The sequence below is a fragment of the Ovis canadensis genome, chromosome 11 (assembly GCF_042477335.2).
Source record: "Ovis canadensis isolate MfBH-ARS-UI-01 breed Bighorn chromosome 11, ARS-UI_OviCan_v2, whole genome shotgun sequence".
Taxonomy (NCBI): domain Eukaryota; kingdom Metazoa; phylum Chordata; class Mammalia; order Artiodactyla; family Bovidae; genus Ovis; species Ovis canadensis.
The window spans coordinates 41,547,575-41,562,030 of NC_091255.1; the positions used below are offsets into that span (position 1 = coordinate 41,547,575).

Consider the following 14,456-nt stretch of genomic DNA (forward strand, 5'->3'; position numbering starts at 1 on the left):
ACAATTTTTTAAAAACCTGTAAAGGGGAGAATCTGATTACTCCTCTATTTGAAAAAATCTCCATTTGATATTTTGGTAGATTTTAACTGTACCAATCTGATAGATAAAATTTGATATATCCATGCAATGGAATATTATTAGGCACTAAAAAAGAATGGAGTGTTGATACATACAGCAACATGGATGAATCTTGGAAATATTATGCAAAAACTATGGGAAATTGGTTGAGTAAGCTATGCTTGCATCCACACCAGGAAGTACTGTGTAGCTGTGAGAAAGATCTCAACAAACTGATGTGGAGTGATTTCCTTTTCGCTAAGCTAAAAAAAGCAAAGGGCAAAATAATGATTATAGTGTGCTATCCTTTATCTAAGAAAGAAAAGGGTGTAATAGAATAAACATATACCTGCTCATTTGTGCAAAAGAATGCAGGAAGGATCAACCAGAAACTGAAAAGATTAGTTACCTACAGCTGTAGTTGATGAAGAGCTGGAAAGAAGAGGGCAATGAGTCTGGGTAATAGAGATGACAAGAGAGTGACACAGTTTTTAGTATACCCTTTCACACAGCTCTGGCACTTAGAACCATGGTAATATTTTACAAATGCTGAAGTTTAAAGAAAATAAAAGTAATCAGGTGTGTTCCTGCATGAACCAGAAATGGAATATAAAAGTAACAACCTAACTGTACTACAGATAAATAATATAACCAGGCATGAAGGACTTGGGGAAGAGAAGAACTAATGTTAATGACTTTGCAAAAACAGTATTTTGCCTGTAAAGCTAAAGGCAAAAACAAAAAGCCATACACATATAAGGTAATCCTCTTAGTAAATCTTTTTCTTACAGGTGTGCTGCTAAGTCGCTTCAGTCGTGTCCTACTCTGTGCAACCCCATGGACTGCAGCCTACCAGGCTCCTCCGTCCATGGGATTTTCCAGGCAAGAGTACTGGAGTGGGTTGCCATTGCCTTCTCCTGTAACTGCGTAGTGATACACCAATTCAACTTACTGCTATGAGGGGAAAACACCATTCAATGAGACATGAAGACAAAGCACAAACCCGACTAAGGGCACACACGCTGTGGACCACAGCATGGCTATGACCAGAGCAAGTTGGGGGACGGGGGAAGGGAGATGGATGGGTAAACTACAGCCTCGGGGGCAGGGGAGGGGTCTGGATTGACGACAACGAAGCAGACAACTGGATGAGACGGGAAATCTAAACCAATGATGAAAGCAGACACACCGTCAGAGAACTCCAAAAGCAAATACAGAACTGTTCTTTAACAAATATTCAGAAAGAAATCAAGCATGAAACCACAAAAAAATCCTCAAAGAATTTAGGTGTATAGGTTAGTAATTCTGAAACACATATATGTATGTTTACATATGTATCATAAGTGCATATATTATGACTAATGAGAGCTGTATTTCTCAGTGTCCGAGAAGCTACAAATAATGAAAAGGAGGGTGACAGCCCATTGTAATGAGCACACCCAACAGCCAGATCTTGATTTCTTAAAACCATACTCCAAAAACAGGAACCAGAGCTCCTTGGAGAAATGGTTTTCTGGTTAACTCCTGGTGCAGGGAAACTAAAAAATAATCCTGGAACATCTTGTGTCAGAAACTAAAAAAGTACTGAAAACAGGATGCAGATGTCAAAAGGCCACATTAACTAACCAGAAGGACTTGTAGCCAAAGCTGGGAGACTTTCAGAAACATTATTAAAAATGATATTCTATGGATTAAAAGAGTTTCCCTGGTAGCTCAGATGGTAAAGAATCTGCTTGCAATGTAAAAAACCTGGGTTCAGTCCCTGGGTTGGGAAGATCCACTGGGGGAAGAAATGGCAACCCACTCCAGTATATATGCCTGGGAAATCCCATGGACAGAGGAGGCTGGTGGGCCCCAGTCCATGGGATCACCAAGAGTCAAACAGGACTGGGCAACTAATACACATGGATTAAAACTATAAATTTTAAAAATACCCATGAATCTGTATTGATGCAAATAAATAAATGAATATGTAATACCTAAGTAAATGGAAGAGAAGTACCAGTCCTGTTTTTGTTTTCAACTTTTTGATCCTGAGGGATCTTAGTTCCCCAACAAGGAATCGAACCAGCGGCCCCTACAATGGAAGTGCAGAGTCTTAACTAACCAGCCACCAGGAAAACCCCAAGAAGTACCACTTCTTTCCTGTAGAAGAATTATGTTGATGAACACAGACGGAAAAAGGGAAACAGAAAATGACCATGAGACAACACCACAGTGATAGTTGTTGCAGTCAAGTCTGGATGCTAAAATTGGTGCAAGTTTGAAGAGAAAAAGCTTGTATAGCTTGAAAGCATTTATCCCCAAAATATTTATTAATTACCAAGGGGGAAATAGTAGCATACAGTGGAGGACCACCATGGAAAGCATAACTAAATGATGTAAGTCAGCATTCTCCAGTAACAAGACACACTGACAACAGAAATGTGAAACCTGAGAACAGGGTGGATGAAAAGTGACATATGCCCCAGACAGAACGCCTCCACAGTTTTTACTGATGCACATTTGGGTGATAAAACTATGAAGCAAGGAAGTCCTTTCCATAGACATCCAGGTGGACTGCTTGTCAGGGAGGAAGGCAGATGTCAAGCTCTTGGCGTGGCTGGCAGGTCTGGGGGGAGCAAGGGTTTGCGATCCTTCTCTTTGTTTTGTGCCAATTTCTGTAACTGCTGTACTTTACAGCAAAGAAGGTTTAACACACACAGGTGGACACTCATGTATGTGGTGGTGGTTTAGTTGCTAAGTCATGTCCGACTCTTGTGACCCCATGGACTGTAGCCTGCCAGGCTCCTCTGCCCATGGAATTCTCCAGGCCAGAATACTGGAGTAGGTTGGAAATCTGGAAAGAAATACATCAAAATGCTTTACAGCGGGTAGTGGGATTATTGATTTTAATTGTTACTGCACATTTATGTAATGTTCAAAAATGACGGATGGGGCGAAGGGTGGACACAGAAGCATCTAATTTTATGCTAAGTTCCAAAGTCATCTCCCAGCTGTGCCCGCCGATTTCGGGTTTTGTTCCCCTCTTTAACGGTTTTCAGCGGCGGGAATGCGGTACTGCACTCACCCCAGCCCCTCACCGGCCGGACTTTGGGTTTTGCAGCTGTTTCCCTGCTTGGGCTTGGGTGGGCTGGGAGTCCCGGGAGCTCGCACAGCCAGGTCCTCCGCCCAATTCTCGCTCTTTTTCTGTTTGGCCGGAAGTTTACCGGAAAAGCAAAGAGTTTAATCCAAGAAGCGACCTGGATGGGCGGAACTGAGGAGCCTTAAAGGATCAAAAGTCAGGGATCCTTTGTGACCTCGTGGCGCAATGGTAGCGCGTCTGACTCCAGATCAGAAGGTTGCGTGTTCAAGTCACGTCGGGGTCATAGTTTCACATTTTCGCACCGAGCGAACCGGGGACTTTGGACCGTTCGTGCTTCTGTGCACCTATTCCTCTGTAATAGTGTCGTTTTCTTATCTGACAGGGGTGACTTGGAAGACTCCTGGGCGTATGAACCGAGCACTGCAGCCCCTTGTCACCCGAAGAGCTATTTTAAAAAGAGATAAACAGTACAGGCTTTCCTGGTGGCTCAGTTGGTAAAGAGTCTCCCTGCAATGCGGAAGACCTGGGTTCAATCCCTGGGTCAGGAATATCCTTTGGAGAACGAAAGGGCAACCCACTCCAGTATTCTTGCTGGGAGAACCCATCCCATGGACAGAGGAGCCTGGTGGGCTACAGTCCAAAGGGTCCAAAAGAGTGGGACTGGACTGAGTGATTAACACACAAACAGCACAACAGAAGACAGGACAAGAGAGTTATTGGGAAACTGAATGTAAATTATTTTTAAACACATGAAAATAACTTCTTTATATGATTAGAGAAATGCAAATTAAAATTCAACAAGTTATTTTTAACCTGTAAGACTAACTAACCTATGATCAAAAAGCTTTTATTAAATTGCATTGCTCACATACTCAAAGCTATGGAGATAAAGGAACATAGCCCAAGACCAGAGGAAATTTAAATTATAAAAGACTACTTTTCAGCCAGTTTAGAGAAGTTTCCTAGTGTATTTTTCAGTATTGCTTCATTTCCTTTTGCTCTAGACTTTTCCCGGGAGTGTGTTCACCTTTCCATAGGGTGGATAATTCCCACCACCTGGATGGATAATCATGCTGCTCCATCCTCTGCATCAGTAATCTCCTCTCAGATTGTCTCCAGTTTTCATATTCTCTCTGCCCTTTGGGCATCTTCTCAGGCATGTCCGCCATCTGGGATTCCATGCTCTGCAATTTCAGAGACCACTTGATCCTGCTATTGTCATTTCAGTTTCCAAAAGGCCTCCCCTGTCTTACTCTTCTCTCTTTTAAACTCAAAGTCAGTTGCCCCATAAAGCTTTTCAAACCTCATTTTAAAGAGGCCACACCTTGAAGGAAGTCTCATACTATTTTTCTGGGGAAAAAAATCTGAACCTTTCCATCATTTTCACTGTTATATCTTTCTTCTGTCATGAACTAATCTCTTTTCCTAGTTCTTCAGAATTTAAAAATAAACAAACAACGTGCTTTTCTCTCTTACTCATACTCTGAAATTACTCTTGGCCTTCTCTAAAATCTGTTCAGAGCATCAGATGGGGCTGTGCTATGCGTGGTCTTGCTCTCTGTTCCCTGGGTTGGTGGGGCAGATCCCTTCTCAAATCCACTGACCAGAGAACAGGCTGGGGCATAGCACCCATCCCCATCTCCCAGTGCTCAGGAGGCTATCCCCTAGGGCTTTCTTGCAGTGACCTTTTCTCCTCTTCTCCTTGAGGTTCCCCTGCTACTGTGAACCAGTGGAAGCAATACTTACTCCAAGAGATGTCACATTTCAGCATGAGTTTAAACTTAAATGTCTTAAGTGGGTCTTGCCTCCTTGGCTAAGGCAGAAAACAACCCCTTTCTATTCACTTAAATCTCCTAAAAGTAACATTTTAATTTAATACCAAACAAACACTCTGAAATCTCTTAGACTGTTCTTCTTTCAAGAATCTTACATTCAGGGACTTCCCTGGTGGCCCAGTAGCTAAGACTGCACTCCCAGTGCAGGGAACTAGGTTCAATCTCTGGTCAGGGAACTAAATCCCACATGCCATAACTTCCACTGCAACTAAGGGTTCATGCTGAAACTAAAGATCCTGCATGCAACTAAGACTTGGCGCAGCCAAGTAAATAAATAATTTTTAGAAAAGAATTTTATGTTCAAATCTATTTGTAGATATTCTAGCCTAAGAATTAGTTCTAAGCAAACTTTATTAAAGTTTTAATGGTGTCCTTCAAGTTTCTCATGGAATTGATAAAATTCTTTTTGTGTATTCATAAGTCAAATTGTAAAAGGTTGTAATTGTCGGATAGTATTTTACCAATACAATCTCATTTTTGTTATAAAAGTGGATTTTCAGTTATCAGTTTTAACTCTCAGTTCATTTATTACACATGAATAAGCACTTGTTCCCCCAGTTGAGAAAACAAAGCAGCATACATTATTATAAAAACTGGGGCAAGGGTATTTTTTTGTGGTTAAAGTATCACTTTTTAGAAAGAAAAAGTAGGGATGAAGAGAAAGAAAAAGAAAAATTGTCTTAAACTTAACTTCAAAGGTTTATTCCACCAGCACCAAGGCATCAAATATTTAAAAAAATTTTTAATTCCTAGATATTATTCTGTTCCATTAGTCTACTTATACATTCCTGCTTCACACCAAACTAGCTGTATTGCTTCATTTTGAAAGGAAGGTAGCATTTTAAAATGGCATACAGGCTTCCCTGGTGGTCCAGTGGCTAAGACTCATGCTCCCAGTGCAGGGGACCTGGGTTTGATTCCTGGTCAAGGAACTAGGTCCCACCCACATGCTGTAACTAAGACCCAATGCAACCAAATAAATATTTTTAAAATGAATTTTTAAAAATGAAGCTGGCACAGCCTTGCCACAAATACAGTATATGATAAAATTTTTCTTTGGCCCATTGCCTCTCCCACTGAGGATGTTTCCTTATCTCCAGACCTGGGACACATCAACTGGCCAGAGAGTTACTCTCCCGATAGATGCTGAGCTACCTGTGCTGTATGCGTTGTCTCCAAGGAATCAGGATTGGAAGCAAATGGGACTGGCCGTTTGTTTCAGAGGGTGTTCTAAACATGTACAAGGTGAGCTGAGATCATAAAGTGACTGTTTCCTATCATTCCTCAAAAAGGTTGTTCAGTTTCTAGTTCTTCTCATGGATGATGGAGCAAAGGTGGGTGAAGAGAGTGAGAGACAAATCCAGTTAAGAAACACTCCCCCAGACTGTGATTACAACCATCTTATGTAACAGTCAAGTCTCTGAACATGAATTAAAGTTGAAGCCGCTTCCCTCCTGGTCTTGTAGAAGTTTCTCTGAGTGCTTCTGAGTCAGAGCAGGGAAGGGAGGATAAACAGAGGTGCAGAGAACTCTCCATGGTCAGTATCTCTAGCAGCACCCTACTCTGACTTTGGTGGAATTTTAAGAGACTACCTCAGGGCTGAGGATTTCACTTAGCCCTGGAGAAAATAGTATTTCAGCTCGTTGCTCTCTACTGGGGAAGCCTTAACCTAGATAATATATTCAAAAGCAGAGACATTACTTTGCCGACTAAGGTCCATCTAGTCAAGGCTATGGTTTTTCCTGTGGTCATGTATGGATATGAGAGTTGGACTGTGAAGAAGGCTGAGTGCCGAACTGATGCTTTTGAAATGTGGTGTTGGAGAAGACTCTTGAGAGTCCCTTGCACTGCAAGGAGATCCAACCAGTCCATTCTGAAGGAGATCAGCCCTGGGATTTCTTTGGAGGGAATGATGCTGAAGCTGAAACTCCAGTACTTTGGCCACCTCATGCGAAGAATTGACTCATTGGAAAAGACTCTGATGCTGGGAGGGATTGGGGGCAGGAGGAGAAGGGGATGACAGAGGATGAGATGGCTGGATGGCATCACGGACTCGATGGACATGAGTCTGAGTGAACTTCGGGAGATGGTGATAGACAGGTAGGCCTGGCGTGCTGCAATTCATAGGGTCATGAAGAGTTGGACACGACTGAGCGACTGAACTGAACTGAACTTTATGTGATCAGCCCTCCAGGCCACCCCTCAGATGGCACCTAAGAGGACCTTCCCCCAAACTCCCAGCCCCCTACCCCCTACCCCAGGCACCCAGAACATGTCTAGATCATGGGAAGAATTCTTGCATCTTTTGCCCTCAAATTTGTGCTTTAAAAAGCGTGCAGATACCTTTTTACTTTGGGGCTGCACCATGCAACAAGTCGCATCTTGGTTCCCTGACCAGCAATCAAACCCACACTCCCTGGAGTGGAAGTGCAGAGTCTAAATCGCTGGACCACCAGGGGAGCAAAAATATACATCAGACCACTGAGTACCCCCCCAAACACCAGGGGACCCATGTCAAGCTGCCCAGGTGGCCTGTTAAAATCACTGTCACTAGGTTTGATCTGTGGGACAAGCCACCTCCCCACCATCTTTCCAAACCTTAGAAATCCTTTTCGGTCCTTTTCAGGACTGCTTTGATGTTCTCACTATAGGTGAGGGGCGTAAGAGTCCCCCAAGAGTTTCTCAGCAACTTTTTTTTTTTGGGGGGGGGGTCAGTTTTGCATGGCAGCCTGCCTCACATCTCACTTTAGGTATCTGATCTCTGCTCTCTTAGATTCTTAGCAGAAATACCCATTTTAACACCATGTTGCACTTAGGCAATGGAAGAGGTGGACATGGGCAGCATTCTTATCTGCACAAGAGTGGAGTAGCCCCAGGGTCATGCCTGGCACGCTGCTCTGGGGCAACTCTACCAGGATCTGCCTCCCATCTGTCCCTGAGACGTCAGCGCGCCAGGCCCGGCTCCCTCCCTGGCCTCCCTCGCCAAACCCACACTCCCGTTGACGTGTGTACACCACGCCTTAGGGCACCTCCAGCCCAGTCGGAGGGCGCTGTCCAGACCTCGGTGCTGAAACACCTTGGTTCTCGCAGCCCTTGAAGGAAGTGGAACCACAGCCTGCAGCAGCCTCCCCCCTACCCCTACCCAACCCCAAGGACACACAGATTCAATGATCCACAGCAATGCACTGATGCCTCAGCCCTTCCGACCACAGACCACACCAGGCCTTTGAACCCTCAGCATCTCCTCAGGAGGTCTGATCTTCCCTAAGGAATCCCACAGAGAGCCAATGGCTTAGCATAAACTCTCAGTCCACTTCCTTGAACAGGGGGAAGGCTCAAACTCAGACCTAATGTGCGAGTTGGGATTTGGGGGCTGGCCACGAGGGAGATCCTCCCTCTTTCTAGGGACACAACCCTTTCCAACAAATCCTAGAATTCTAAGAAATCCTAAACCCCTCACAGGCACATTCCAGGTGTAAAGACACCTCACTGTCTAGTCTGGGTGATTCCCAGCTATGTGTAAGTTAGCACCCCTTGTCCCCAAGCTCAGGGAGATGTGTCCCTAATGAAGGTCATCCTGGAAGCTTTGAAAAACCTGGACAGCAGTGATGTTGGGGACCACGAAGAAGGAGCAGCAGCCAGCTTGGAAAAGAAGGGCTAATGGGAAGCAGAATAAGCAGCTAGAAGCTGGCAGCCAGGACCCAGACTCTACCACACTCACCAGCTCCACAGCCCAGGACCCCCATCTCCTTAAGCAGTGTAAAGGATCAGTGTGGGACCAGGTCGTGGTCGAGGGAACAGGGTTTGAGAGACTATTGCAGGGAGCCTATAATAGGCCCTCTGGAGCCTGGGCAAGGGTCTTCTGTTGGCTGCCTCTGAGTTTCACAAGAGGACATTGCCAAAATCCAACCATTGCTGGTGAAGCCCCAATCAGAGGCTCAGCCTGGTGTAGACAGCAGTGCTCCGAAGGCCCCAAGACTGTTGAAACATCTCAAGACATATGCTGACAGCTAGTGCGTATAACTGGACCCTTGCACCCTGCACCCTACTTTATCCTGGAGACCAGCTCGGATGGGAAGGGCATTTCAGGAGTCCTAACTGAGGACAGCTGATGCCAGCCTTACTAGTAAAGGCTGAGAGGTAATTCAAGTCTTCACTTCATTTATGGGGATGATGTTCAGGACATATGGGGGTAATCAGAGTGGCAAGTCCTTTGTGCAAAAACACCTTGATCTTCATCCGTTTCCAGATGGTTGTTGAAATGTATGATTTTGTGACACTTTAATACAGAATACATTTATAGTACCTTTAACAGAGCTAAATTTTTTTTGTTTTTCCCCCTAGCCTCACCAAAGTGTAATAGACAAATCATTTAGCAAATTTTTAAAGAGCAATTTTAGTTTAATTCTTGGCTAATGTTATCCAGCAATATAATAGCTTTGAATAATCACAATATTTAAATACAATTAACATACAGCAGTAATTCCATCAGCATTTTGTTTCATTTTCCTCAGTTTATAAGAGTCTTATCCTTTTGGTTTCATTGTTAGGGCTCATGTGAACATGGGCAGAATATATAGAACTGTATTCAATGTTGTGATTTAGCTGATGAAAGCAATAGAAACTCACAGGTGAAGACAGAGGAACGGCTCATTCAGACTCCAGGTAACATTCAGTCTGCTCTGCAGAACTCTTCACTCCCAAATGGAGATAATTATAATGGACTGTGAAGAAGGCTAAGCGCCAAAGAATTGATGCTTTTGAAATGTGGTGTTGGAGAAGACTCTTGAGAGTCCCTTGGACTGCAAGGAGATCCAACCAGTCCATTCTGAAGGAGATCAACCCTGGGATTTCTTTGGAAGGAATGATGCTAAAGCTGAAACTCCAGTACTTTTCGCCACCTCATGCGAAGAGTTGACTCATTGGAAAAGACTCTGATGCTGGGAGGGATTGGGGGCTGGAGGAGAAGGGGACGACAGAGGATGAGATGGCTGGATGGCATCATGGACTCGATGGACGTGAATCTGAGTGGCCTTCGGGAGATGGTGATGAACAGGGAGGCCTGGTGTGCTGCGATTCATGGGGTCGCAAAGAGTTGGACACGACTGAGCGACTGAACTGAACTGAACTGAACTGATAATGGCCTTTGAAATCTCTGATCACATATTCTTTGATGTGTTGTCTTCTTGTGATCACTACTCTTGCCAAGAAACATCCTGGCAACTGGAAAAGATTTTGTCTTATTTTACAAAATGCTCCCTCAAGTTATGAGTACGACACTCAAACGCCTCAATGAACGGCTATTGTTGTAAAATAAATCCTAGTACTGAGAGAAGATAAAGAATGAAACATAGGGACATTCTATTAAACGAAAACTTCTGCAAGATAAGTCGGGAAGCTCACACTAAGCGTTTTCCTCCCCCTTGGTCTAGGTGCCCCATCCACGGGAGGAACATGCCTGCGTTCCAGGAGGGTCATGAAGGGCGGGTTCGCGCGCCCTCTTGTGGCCAAAGGTGGGCAGCGCAGGGAGGCCGGCTGCCTGCCGAATCCGGGGAATTGAATTTTCCGTTTTATCTAAATTACGTAAACTTGTGGGCAGTTCACAGCGCTCTTATATTATCTTTCCTTTGCGAAGAGACCGTAGCAGTGTCCCCACTTTCCAACACAGCTTGATCAATTTCTGTTTTTCCTCTTTTTCTTGGTCAGTAAAGGTAAAGACTAACCTCGAACTCCCATCATCCAGCCTTTATCTCGTTGGTTGTGTAGACTGAACACCACCCTGTTGTTCCTGTGAAGACACTGTGTTCAAGTAATTGTCCCCATCACTCTCTGAAGATAAAGCGCTCCCCTCACCTGCTCACCGGTCTTGCACGTTGGCCTTTCTGCTCTTTCTGTAAGCCTGATCTCTGAGATTTGGTGAGCCCGGTTCTGTAAGGAACCCCCTACATCAGCCCCAGCAGAGCTTCTCAATGATGCTGGTGCCCCCTCCCACCAGACCTTTCTGTATCTCCACGGAGGGGTTTCCCCCATCTTCCAAAGAAATGGAGCGGGGACGTTTTCCACCCCTACATTCTCTGCCTGTTCTGGACTGTCCACTTCTTTGAGCATTTTAACCATCTTTTCCACCATTTGCCAAGTGATTCTGGCCTCTCTGCTCAGTGTGGAGCTATCATTTCTCCAAGCTTTTCTCACCACCAGTGTGTTAGCACCACCTCCTGACACCCTCGGCAGAGTGTGTAAACCCTTATCACAGGCATGTGCTCCTTTCCAATTAGCTCTCCACACCCAGCTGTATGTTCTACACTCCATGGTCCAGCATCCTTGGGATCCAGACTGCACTCACCTGATTCCTTCAGACGCAGGTTGACCAGGGCCCACAGCAGCTGAATAGTCATCTTCATCTCTTACCATGTCCAGCGTTTCTCTTGTGGGCTGTCATGGTGACTTGACCCTAGTTATGGGTCTAAGGATCAGGAGGGGAGGAAAGTAGATTGTGAGGGGACACAGGTCTTATCACAAAATAGAAGCTTCCTCTGCATCATCTTCAAACAAGACTGAGAGGAGTGGGTCACGTTTGCAGGCCCCCAAAATCCAGAGGGATTGGTGTTTACAGATATTTGTCCACATCAACCCAAATGTCCCCATCCCGAGTCTCTGGGTTTCCTCCCTTGAGAACAAGGTCCTGACCTTGGCATAGAAAACTTCCTGGGATCAAGAATCCAACTTAGCCAAAGTTATGCTACTCTTACATTTTTGCCTCAGGCTTCAAGCCCTCTGCTTTTCACACTTCACCTTAAATTGGTGATTAATCACCCTCAGCCTTTTCTTGTCAATGGCTCCTAGCAATAACCACTCAATTCCAGTCCTAAAATTGCTCCCTCCCCCATCCTCATGAAAGGTTGTTGCTGAACCACGAAAGACGTTGGGATTGGGATTCTCGGCCTCCAGAGGAGAAGAATTCAATCCAGGGCCAGAGATGAGGCTTGATCACTCAGAGCTTTTGTGTAATAAAGTTTTATTAAAGTATAAAAGAGATAGAGAAAGCTTCTGACATAGACATCAGAAGGGGGCAGAAAGAGTGCCCCTGTGCGAGTCTTTAGCTGGATGGCCCTTTAGAGAGATTGCAAGTTTGAGGCAAGGGGAGAAGGTCTTTGAACCCCCACAGTGAGCACCACTAGATGTGGCTGCCCCAGGGAGGATGTGTGACCTGAGACAGGATGCTTGCTTCATCCAGGACAATTCCCAGGGAAATATTTTATTGTGAACCATTAGCAGCCAAACACACAGATGGCTGGGGAGGGGGGTGCTACAGCCCATCACAGTGTGCTCTACAGGGTGTACTAAAGTTTCTAGCTTCAGTTTTGATTTCTGTTTTGCTCTCTGCAGTTACATGAGTTATTGCTTGGTATTTTTTGAGGCATTATTGTTAGAGACATGTATTTAAGATGATATGTCTTCTCTGTCAAGTTTTATAAGTATTATGAAGTTGTATCATGCTTATCTTTTCCCCTAATGATTTTTTAAATATTTATTTGCTTATTTGGTTGTGTCAGGTCTTGGTTGCAGCATGTGGGATCCTCGTTGCATCATGTAGGACCTTTCCTTGCTGTGCAGACTCTCTAGTTGTGGCGTGGGGGCTCAGTAGTTATAGCGTTCTGGCTTAGTTGCTCTGAGGCATGTGGGATCTTAGTTCCCCAGCCAGGGTTTGAACATGCATCCCCCGTATTGCAAGGCAGATTCTCAACCTCTGGACAATCAGGGAAGTCCCTCCCCTAATGATTTTTTAAGATTCTATTCTGTTAGAAATTAGGCTTATTACTTGCATCAGTTAGGGTTCCACCAGAAAAGCAGAACCAGTAGGGCATACATACTAAAAGTTTCTCTTTTTTTGCAAGAAATTGGCTTGCTTGATTGTGGAGACTGACTAGGCAAGTTCAAAACCTGGAGGGCAATCTTTTGGGAAGAGCAGGCTGGAAGCTTTGTCCAGAGTTTTTTCTTCATCAAGAAAGCCTCAATTTTGCTTTTAAGGCCTTGATTGATTCAGACCCAACCTATTTAATAAGATAATTTCCTTTACTTAATTCATCTCAGTTTATGGATTTTAACCACACTTACAAGTAGCTTTACAACACCATCTAGGTTAGAGTTTGATTCAATAGTGGAAGCCTGTAGCCTTGCCAAGTTGATACATCAAAGATCATCATACTACCCAACTTTTTTGTTGTTCAGATTTGCTTGGTGAGCTAATAGTAAGACTCTGACACTCCACCCGTCATGAGATGGAGTCGACATCTGCCTCAACTTGATTCCACACAACTTGTGATCCCTTTGGCCAGGAGTATGATGGAAGTCATGCTTTGTGACTTCACAGCTATATTCTAATCAGCCATGGGCTTCTCTCTTGTTCACTAGGACACCTGCTCTTGAAGCCCAGAGCCACCATCTCAGCTGCCAGCTGAGTCCTTCATGTCAAAAAGGCCACATGTCCAAACTGAGCTTATCCTTAAGCCATCTCAGCCCAACCAGGAGACATGTGAGTGCAGATACAGCTTGAAAGAGGACCCTCCCTGCCATCAAATCATGTTCTCAACTGAGGCTCCAGAGGCACTGTTCACCTTCCAAATTCTTGACCCACAGAATCCATAAACATAATAAAATGCTTCTTCTTTAACACCATTAAGTTTGGGGGTGATTTGCCAACACAGCCGTAGATAATGAGAACACTTGTATGTTTTTCATTCTTTTATTTTCAGGCATTTTTTTTTGTATGTTGTGAGTATTTATAAACGTGATGCAGGATGTTGTTCTTGTTTCCAATCTGAGAGTTTCAGAATCAGATTCCTGAGGAGGGACTCGGAGTCTTTAACAGTGAATAGTAAAGAACCAGCACTTTCGGTCTTTCTACCTTAAGACCCACATCTTCCCTGCCCATCCTTCCTCTAGAACTCAGGCACCAACTTTCTCAGGTTGATTCGCGCAGGGTTACAACCGCCCCCCATCCCCACCCCCCTCATCCGCACCCCTTTTTCCAGATACTGTCGCTCTCCGACCTCTCTCACAGTCATCTACCAGACCTGCCTCTGCCCGGGGGAACTTTAAAGCCCGCTCAGAACCTCGCCGGCTACCGAGCAATTCACAGTGGGTGGGTGGAGGAGGTTGCCACGGAAACGGGTTCACTATCCGCGGCTCCGGCCCGGGGGCCGGCGCGGCTTCCGATTGGCTCTGCGGGCGCGCAGCGTCCTCCCTGCGCACATGCGCAGTGGTGCCGAGGCGAGGTCGCGGCGGAGCCGGGGCTCGGTGGTTCCGGGCCGGGCTTCCTAGGACCGGGCTGGGCGGGCGGCTCCGGTCGAGGCTCCGTGCCCTCCGGGACGAGACCTGGCGGGCGGAGGCCCCTCTGCAGCGCGGAACCGAGCCCGCCACGCAGGCGCAGCGCCCGCCGCCATTGTTGCCCGGGGCCTCTAGGGCCGCTCCGCTGCGCG

General features: G+C 45.4%; 1 non-coding gene across 1 annotated transcript; it reads left to right on the forward strand.

The window, feature by feature from the left end:
* The first annotated feature begins 3,353 nt into the window (after positions 1–3,353).
* On the forward strand, positions 3,354–3,425 carry TRNAW-CCA (transfer RNA tryptophan (anticodon CCA)). The gene has a single exon. It is a non-coding gene; the product is annotated as a tRNA-Trp (tRNA).
* Positions 3,426–14,456: the final 11,031 nt, after the last annotated feature.